The sequence below is a fragment of the Pan paniscus genome, chromosome 16, assembly GCF_029289425.2.
Source record: "Pan paniscus chromosome 16, NHGRI_mPanPan1-v2.0_pri, whole genome shotgun sequence".
Taxonomy (NCBI): Eukaryota; Metazoa; Chordata; class Mammalia; order Primates; family Hominidae; genus Pan; species Pan paniscus.
The window spans coordinates 42,131,544-42,142,098 of record NC_073265.2 but is presented as its reverse complement, the minus strand read 5'-3'; positions in this window follow the sequence as shown (position 1 = coordinate 42,142,098).

The window sequence follows — 10,555 nt, the reverse complement described above, 5'->3', positions numbered from 1 at the left end:
ACCATTACATGCCTATCAGAATAACTAAAAAGAAAAAGAAAAGAAAAGAATTCTAATTGATAATGCCAAGTACTGGTAAGGATTCAGAAAAACTGGAACTCATACATTGCTGGTACAAATGCAAAAGGAAGCAACCATTTTGGAAACCAATTTGGCAGTTTCTTATAAAGTTAAACATACCTTACCTTACCATATGACTTAGCAATTCAACTCCATTTCATCTATCCATTTGATATCATAATATGTAGTCACTCAAAAACCTGTACTTGAATAGTTATAGCTGCTTTGTTTATTTTTTTATTATACTTTAAGTTCCGGGGTACATGTGCACAACATGCAGGTTCGTTACATAGGTATACATGTGCCATGTTGGTTTGCTGCACCCATCAACTCATCATTTACATTAGGTATTTCTCTGAATGCTATCCCTTCCCCAGCATCCCACCCTCCAACAGACCCTGGTGTGTGACCCCTCCCTGTGTCCATGTGTTCTCATTGTTCAACTCCCACTTGTGAGTGAGAACATGCGGTGTTTGGTTTTCTGTCCTTGTGATATTTTGCTGAGAATGATGGTTTCCAGCTTCATCCATGTCCCTGCAAAGGACATGAACTCATCCTTTTTTATGACTGCATAGTATTCCATGGTTTGTATGTGCCACATTTCCTTTATCCAGTCTATTATTGATGGACATTTGGATTGGTTCCAAGACTTTGCTATCGTCAATAGTGCCACAGTAAAAATATGTGTGCATGTGTCTTTATAGTAGCATGATTTATAATCATTTGGGTATATACCCAGTAATGGGATTGCTGGGTCAAATGGCATTTCTAGTTCTAGATCCTTGAGGAATCACCACACTATCTTCCACAATGGTTGAACTAATTTACACTCGCACCAACAATGTAAAAGTGTTCCTATTTCTCCACATCCTATCCAGCATCTGTTGTTTCCTGACTTTTTAATGATCGTCATTCTAACTGGCATGAGATGGTATCTCATTGTGGTTTTGATTTGCATTTCTCTAATGACCAGTGATGATGAGCATTTTCTCGTATGTCTGTTGGCTGCATAAATGTCTTCTTTTGAGAACTGTCTGTTCATATCTTTTGCCCACTTTTTGATGGGTTTGTGTTTATCTTGTAAATTTAAGTTCCTTGTAGATTCTGGATATTAGCCCTTTGTCAGATGGATAGATTGCAAAAATTTTCTCCCATTCTGTAGGTTGCCTGCTCACTCTCATGATAGTTTCTTTTGCTGTGCAGAAGCTCTTTAGTTTAATTAGATCCCATTTGTCAGTTTTGGCTTTTGGTGTTTTAGTCATGAAGTCTTTGCCCGTGCCTATGTCCTGAATGGTATTGCCTAGGTTTTCTTCTAAGGTTTTTATGATTTTAGGTCTTACATTTAAGTCATTAATCCATCTTGAGTTAACTTTTGTATAAGGTGAAAAGAAGGGATCCCTTTTTAGCTTCCTACATATGGCTAGCCAATTTTCCCAGCACCATTTATTAAATAGAAAATCCTTTCCCCATTGCTTGTTATTGTCAGGTTTGTCAAAGATCAGATCGTTGTAGATGTGTGGTGTTATTTCTGAGGACTCTGTTCTGTTCCATTGGTCTATATATCTGTTTTGGTACCAGTACCATGCTGTTTTGGTTACTGTAATCTTGTAGTTAGTTTGAAGTCAGGTAGTGTGATGCCTCCAGCTTTGTTCTTTTTTAGCTTAGGATTGTCTTGGCTATATGGACTCTTTTTGGGTTCCATGTGAAATTTAAAGCAGTTTTCTCCAATTCTGTGAAGAAAGTCAATGGTAGTTTGACGGGGATAGTATTGAATCTATAAATTACTTTGGGCAGTATGGCCATTTTCACTATATTGATTCTTCCTATCCATGAGCATGGAATGATCTTCCATTTGTTTGGGTCCTCTCTTATTTCCTTGAGCAGTGGTTTGTAGTTCTCCTTGAAAATGTCCTTCACATCCCTTGTAAGTTGGATTGCTAGGTATTTTATTCTCTTTGTAGCAATTGTGAATGGGAGTTCACTCATGATTTGGCTCTCTGTCTGTAATTGGTGTATAGGAATGCTTTTGATTTTTGCACATTGATTTTTGTATCCTGAGACTTTGCTGAAGCTATCAGCTTAGGGAGATTTTGGGCTGAGACTATGGGGTTTTCTAAATATACAATCATGTCATCTGCAAACAGAGACAATTTGACTTCCCCTTTTCCTAACTGAATACTCTTTATTTCTTTCTCTTGCCTGATTGCCCTGGCCAGAACTTCCAATACTATGTTGAATAGCAGTGGTGAGAGTGGGCATCCTTGTCTTGTGCTGGTTTTCAAAGGGAATGCGTCCAGTTTTTGCCCATTCAGTATGATATTGGCTGTGGGTTTGTCATAAATAGCTCTTATTATTTTGAGATACATGCCATCAATACCTAGTTTATTGAGAGTTTTCAGCATGAAGGGCTGTTGAATTTTGTCAAAGGCCTTTTCTGCATCTATTGAGATAAGCATGTGGTTTTTGCCGTTGGTTCTGTTTATATGCTGGATTACGTTTATTGATTTTCATATGTTGAACCAGCCTTGCATCCCAGGGATGAAGCAGACTTTATCGTGGTGGATAAGCTTTTTGATGTGCTGCTAGTTTCGGTTTGCCAGTATTTCATTCAGGATTTTTGCATCGATGTTCATCAGGGATATTGGCCTAAAATTCTCTTTTTTTTGTTGTGTCTCTGCCAGGCTCTGTTATCAGGATGATGCTGGCCTCACAAAATGAGTTAGGGAGGATTCCCTCTTTTTCTTTTGATTGGAATAGTTTCAGAAGAAATGGTACCAGCTCTTCTTTGTACCTCTGGTAGAATTCAGCTCTGAATCCATCTAGTCCTGGACTTTTTTTTGGTCAGTAGGCTATTAATTATTGCCTCAATTTCAGAACCTCTTATTGGTCTATTCAGAGATTCAACTTCTTCCTGGTTTAGTCTTGGGAGGGTGTGTGTCCAGGAATTTATCCATTTCTTCTAGATTTTCTAGTTTATTTGCATAGAGGTGTTTATAGTATTCTCTGATGGTAGTTTGTATTTCTGTGGCATCGGTGGCGATATCCCCTTTTTCATTTTTCATTCCATCTATTTGATTCTCCTCTCTTTTCTTCTTTATTAGTCTTGCTAGTGGTCTATTAATTTTGTTGATCTTTTCAAAAAACCAGCTCCTGGATTCATTGATTTTTTGAAGGGTTTTTTGTTTTTCTATCTCCTTCGGTTCTGCTCTGATCTTAGTTATTTCTTGCCTTCTGCTAGCTTTTGAATTTGTTTGCGCTTGCTTCTCTAGTTCTTTTAATTGTGATGTTAGGGTGTCGATTTTAGATCTTTCCTGCTTTCCCTTGTGGGCATTTAGTGCTATAAATTTCCCTCTACACACTGCTTTGAATGCGTCCCAGAGATTCTGGTATGTGGTGTCTTTGTTCTCGTTGGTTTCAAAGAACATCTTTATTTCTGCCTTCATTTCGTTATGTACCCAGTAGTCATTCAGGAGCAGGTTGTTCAGTTTCCATGTAGTTGTGCAGTTTTGAGTGAGATTAGTAATCCTGAGTTCTAATTTGATCTGAGAGACAGTTTGCTGCGATTTCTGTTCGTTTACATTTGCTGAGGAGTGTTTTACTTCCAATTATGTTGTCAATTTTAGAATTGCAATCCCTGCTTTTTTTTGCTTTCCATTTGCTTGGTAGATCTTCCTCCATCCCTTTATTTTGAGCCTATGTGTGTCTCTGCACGTGAGATGGGTCTCCTGAATACAGCACACTGATGGATCTTGACTCTATCCAATTTGCCAGTCTGTGTCTTTTAATTGGGGCATTTAGCCCATTTACATTAAAGGTTGATATTGTTATGTGTTAAGGTTGATATTGTTATGTGCGAATTTGATCCCGTCATTATGATGTTAGCTGGTTATTTTGACTGTTAGTTGATGCAGTTTCCTCCTAGCACCGATGGTCTTTACAATTCGGCATGTTTTTAGAGTGGCTGGTACCGATTGTTCCTTTCCATGTTTAGTGCTTCCTTCAAGAGTTCTTGTAAGGCAGGCCTGGTGGTGACAAAATCTCTCGGCATTTGTTAGTCTATAAAGGATTTTATTTATCCTTCACTTATGAAGCTTAGTGAAGCTTAGTTTGGCTGGATATGAAATTCTGGGTTGAAAATTCTTTTCTTTAAGAATGTTGAATATTGGCCCCTACTCTCTTCTAGCTTGTAGGGTTTCTGCCAAGATATCTGCTGTTAGCCTGATGGGCTTCCGTTTGTTGGTAACCTGACCTTTCTCTCTGGCTGCCCTTAACATTTTTTCCTTCAATTCAACCTTGGTGAATCTGACGATTTGTGTCTTGGGGTTGCTCTTCTCGAGGAATATCTTTGTGGTGTTCTCTGTATCTCCTGAATTTGAATGTTGGCCTGCCCTGCTAGGTTGGGGAAGTTCTCCTGGATAATATCCTGAAGAGTGTTTTCTAACTTGGTTCCATTCTCTCCATCACTTTCTGGTACACCAATCAAATGTAGATTTGGTCTTTTCACATAGTCCCATATTTCTTGGAGGCTTTGTTCTTTTCTTTTCTCTCTTTTTTCTCTAATCTTGTCTTCTCACTTTATTTCATTAATTTGATCTTCAATCACTGATATCCTTTCTTTCACTTAATCAGATCAGCTATTGAAGCTTGTGTATGCTTCATGAAGTTCTCGTGCTGTGTTTTTCAGCTCCATCAGGTCATTTATTTTCTTCTCTACACTGGTTATTCTAGTTAGCCATTCCTCTAACCTTTTCTCAAGGTTTTTAGCTTCCTTGCAATGGGTTAGAACATACTCCTTTAGCTCAGAGGAGTTTGTTATTACCCACCTTCTGAACCCTACTTCTGTCAACTCATCAAACTCATTCTCCATCCAGTTTTGTTCCCTTGCTGGCAACGAGTTGTGATCCTTTGGAGGACAAGAGGCGTTCTGGTTTTTGGAATTTTCTGCTTTTCTGCTCTTGTTTCTCCCCATCTTTATGGTTTTTATCTACTTTTGTCTTTGATGTTGGTGACCTACAGATGGGGTTTTGATGGGGATGTCCTTTTTGTTGATGTTGATGCTATTCCTTTCTGTTTGTTAGTTTCCCTTCTAATAGTCAGGCCCCCCTAGCTGCAGATCTGTTGGAGTTTGCTGGAGGTTCACTCCAGACCCTGTTTGCCTGGGTAACACCAGCTGAGGCTGCAGAACAGCAAATATTGCTGCCTGATCCTTCCTCTGGAAGCTTCATCCCAGAGGGGCACCCACCAGATGCCAGCCAAAGCTCTCCTGTATGAGGTGTCTGTCGGCCCCTACTGGAAGGTGTCTCCCAGTCAGTCTACAGGGGGGTCAGGGACCCAATTGAGGATGTAGCCTGTCCATTATCAGAGCTCAAACGCCATGCTGGGACAACCACTGCTCTCTTCAGAGTTGTCAGGCAGGGACATTTAAGTCTGCAGAAGCTGTGCCCACAGCTGCCCCTTTCCCCAGGTGATCTGTCCCAGGGAGATGAGGGTTTTATCTATAACTCCCTGGCTGGGGCTGCTGCCTTTTGTTCAGATATGCCCTGCTCACAGAAGTGGAATCTAGAGAGCCAGTCTGCCTTGCTGAGTTGCAGTGGGCTCTACCCAGTTCAATCTTCCTGGCAGCTTTATTTACACTGTGGGCATAAAACCACCTACTCAAGCCTCACCAATGGCAGCCGCCCCTCCCTCCACCAAGCTCCAGTGTCCCAGGTCTATCTAAGACTGCTGCACTAGCAGCAAGAATTTCAAGCCAAAAGATCTTAGCTTGCTGGGCTCTGTGGGCATGGGACCCAGTGAGCCAGGCACCAGAGGGAATCTCCTGGTCTGCCAGTTGTGAAGACCATGGGAGAAGCACAGCATTTGGGTAGGTGTGTACCGTTCCTCCTGGTACAGTCTCTCATGGCTTCCCTTCACTAGGAAAGGGAAATACCCTGACCCTTTGCACTTCCAGGGTGAGGCAATGCCCTGCCCTGCTCCAGCTCGCACTCCGTGGGCTGCACCTACTGTCCAACCAGTCTCAATGAGATGAACCAGGTACCTTAGTTGGAAATGCAGAAATCACCTGTCTTCTGCGTCGATCTCGCTGGGAGCTGCAGACTGGAGCTGTTCCTATTCAACCATCTTTGAACATATACTTAGCTGCTTTATTTATAATTACCATAAACTGGGAATTCAACTTCTGAATGGATAGACACACTGATATATCATACAATGGAACACTATAGAGTAATAAAAAGGAAAGATCTACTGATATACTTAGCAACATGAATGAATCTCAAATGCAATATGCTAAATGAAAGAAGCCAAACTCAAAAGGCTGCATACTGTATGATTCCAATTACATGACATTCTTGAGAAGGCAAAACTGTGGGGTCAAACAACAAATCACTGCTTACCAGAGTCTGAAGGTGGGAGGAGGGGTTGACTCTAAAGTGGCATAAGGGAATTTTCTGGAATGTGACACTGTTTTATATCTTGATTGTAGGGTTGGTAACATCACTGTATGCATTTGTCAAAACTTGTAGAACCATACACTAAAAAAGATGGATTTTCTATTTATAAATTATACCTTAATAAAAAGGTGAGCAGAGGAGAGGTGTGTTTGGTGCCATAGATTTGAAATTACTGAAACATTCCCTATTTCCATATAGTCAAGTAGAATTACATGTGTAGATGGCTTCCAAATCCACTAACAATAAATTTATAATCAAGGTTCTTATACCCATAACACACTTTTTTTGAGCTAGGCCAGGCAGCCACTTAAAACCAGCATGAAAAAAAGGATGAGTAGGATACCCAACTCTACCTCTTTGCTTAATAAGAATAAAGAAAGGTAATGAGGGAAGAAGGGTAGAAGGGAGGGATTTATATGTGCATGACTGCCACAACAGTATGCCTATAGACAAACTTTTTAACCACCAAGACATCTAAGAAATTCACACTAGCCTTAAAGTTTGTTCAACATGGTACCTGATAAAATCCATGTTAGTTTGGTGATTCCCTAATTTACTAATCTAGACAAACAGTCCTGTCAATGAGGGATTTATTCTAGGCAGTCAAGACACCATGTGTTATAGTCAATAAACATGAAAACATACATAATGCATACTTTGTAGCCTCAGTGATTTAAATGAGGAAATTCTAAAAGCTTGGAAATTTCTAAAAGTAACCCAAGTAACATTTACTTGCTTCAAGTTGGAGAAATAAGGTCAAATAGCTCCAATGCCAAGGGAACTTTACATTCATAATTTCCACTGTAAATAAATTTGCCCCAATCTTCTCTGACCATGATGGAATAAAACTAGAAATCAATAACAAGATAAATTTTGAAAGCTATACAAACACATAGAAATTAAACAATATGCTCCTGAATGACCAGTGGGCCAATGAAGAAATTAAGAAAGAAATTAAAAGATTCCTTGAAATGAATGATAATGAAAACACAACATACCAAAATCCATGAGATACCTTGAAAGCAGAGGGACATGTATAGCTATAAGTGCCTGCATCAGAAAAAGTGGTAAAACTTCAAATAAACAAGCTAAAAATGCATCTTAAAGAACTGGTAAAACAAGAGCAAACCAAACGCAAAATTAGTAGAAGAAAGAAATAATAAAGATCAGAGCAGAAATAAATAAAATTGAAACAAAGAAAACAATACAAAAGATCAACAAAATAAAAAGTTGGTTTTTGAAAAGAAAAACAAAATTCACAAACCTTTAGCCAGACTAAGAAAAAAAAAGAGAGAAGACCCAAATAGATAAAATCAGAGATAAAAAGGAAGACATTACAACTGATACCACAGAAATTCAAAGGATCATTAGAGGCTATGAAAAGCAACTATACAACAATATATTAGAAAACCTAGAAGAAATGGATAAATTCCTAGACACATACAACCTACCTAGATTAAACCATGAAGAAAACTAAAACCTGAGCAGCTCAATAACAAGTAATGAGATCAAAGCTGTAATAAAAAGTCTCCCTGTAAAGAAAAGTTCAGGACCCAATGGCTTCACTGCTAAATTTTACCAAACATTTACAGAGGACTTAATAACAATCCTACTCAAACTATTTTGAAAAACAGAGGAGGGAATGCTTCCAAACTCATTCTGTTAGGCCAGTTTTACCCTGATACCAAGACCAGACAAAGACACATCAAACAAGAAAGCTACACCCCAATATCCCTGATGAACATTGATGCAAAAATCCCCAACAAAATACTAGCAAACAGAATTCAGCAACACACTAAAAAGATCATTCATCATGACCAAGTGTGATTTATCCCAGGAATGCAAGGATGGTTCAACATACAAAAAGCGATCAAATGTGATACATCACATCAACAGAATGAAGGACAAAAACCATACCATCATTTCAATTGATGATGAAAAAACATTTAATAAAATTCAACAATGCTTCATGATATTAAAAAAAAGCCTAAAAAAACTGGGTATAGAAGGAACATATCTCAACATAATAAAAGACATATATGACAGCCAGCAGCTAGTGGCAAAAAAATGGACAAAACTGGGAGCCTTTCCTCTAAGATCTGAAACAAGACAAAGATGCCCACTTTCACCACTATTATTCAACAGAGTACTGAAAGCCATAGCTAGAGCAATTAGACAAGAGAGATAAAGAGCATCCAAACTGAAAAAGAAGAAGTCAAATTATCCTTGTTTGCAAATGATATCATCTTATATTTGGAAAATTGAAACAAAAACCTCAAGACTCTATCAAAAAAACTATTAGAACTGATAAAAAAATTCAATAAAGTTGCAGGATACAAAATCAACATACAAAAGTCAGTAGCATTTCTGTATGCCAATAGTGAACGATCTGAAAAAGAAATTTTTTAAAATCCCTGTTTATTAATATAATAGCTACAAATAATATAAAATTACTTAGGAATTAACCAAAGAAGTAAAAGATCTCTACCATAAAAGCTATAAAACATTTATGAAAGAAATTGAAGAGGACACAAAAAAATCAAAAGGTATTCCATGTTTATGGATTGGAAGAAGGAATATGGTTAAAATAATCATACTACCCAAAGCAATCTGCAGTTTCAATGCAATCCCTATCAAAATACCAATAACATTCTTCACAGAAATGGAAAAAATATCTAAAATTTATATGGAACCACAAAACAGCCATAATAGCCAAAGCAATCTTGAGCAAAAAGAGCAAAACTAGTATAGTTATATTACAGAGCTATAGTAACCAAGACAACATGATATTGGCATAAAAACAGACACATTGACCAACTGAACAGCATAGAGAACCCAGAAACAAATCCATACAATTACAGTGAACTCATTTTTGACAAAGATGTGAAGAACATACACTGGGGAAAGGATGGTCTCTTCAACAAATGGTCCTGGGAAAACTATGAATAGATATCTATATGCAGAAGAATGAAACTAGACTCCTGTCTTGTCATATACAAAAATCAAATCAAAATGGATTAAAGGCTTAAGTCTAAATCCTCAAACAATGAAACTACTACAAGAAAACATTGAGGAGGCTCTCCAGGACATTGGACTAGGCAAAGATTTCTTGAGTAATGTGGGTATTCCCCACAGGTACAGACAACCAAAGCAAAAATAAACAAATGGGATCACATCAAGTTAAATACCTTCTGCACACTAAAGGAAACAATCAAAAAAGTAAAAAGACGACCCTCAGCACAGGAGAAAATATTTTCAAACTAACAAGGGATTAATAACCTAGAATATATAAGGAGTTCAAATAGCTCTATAGGAAAAAATCTAATAATTTGATTTTTAAATGAGCAAAAATCTCAATAGACATTTCTCAAAAGAAGATATACAAATGGTAAATAGGTACATGAAAAGATGCTCTACATTATTGATCATCAGAGAAATGCAAGCCAAAACTACAATGAGATATCTTCTCACCCTTGTTAAAATGGCTTTTACCCGAAAGACAGGTGATAACAAATGCTGGCAAGAATATGGAGAAAAGGAAACCTTCATACACTGTTGGTGGGAAAGTAAATTAGAACAACCACCATGGAGAACAATCCAGAGGTTCCTCAAAAGACTAAAAACAGAGCTACCATATGATTCAGCAATCCCACTGCTAGGTATATACCCAACAGAAAGGAAATCAGTACATCAAAGAGATAGCTGCACTCCCATGTTTATTGTAGCACTATTCACAATACCCGAGATTTGGAAGCCACCTAAGTGTCCATCAACAGACGAATAGATTTAAAAAGCATGGTACAGATATACAATGAAGTACTATTCAACCATAAAAAAGAATAAGATTCTGTCATTTGCAACACATGGATAGAACTGGAAGTCATTATGATATGTGAAATAAGCCAAGCACAGAAAGACAAACTTCTCATGTTCTCGCTTATTTGCAGGAGCCAAAAATTAAAACAATTAAACTCATGGAGATAGAGAGTAGAATGATGGTTACCAGAGACTGGGAAGGCTAGTGCTGGGGGTGGGGGGACAGT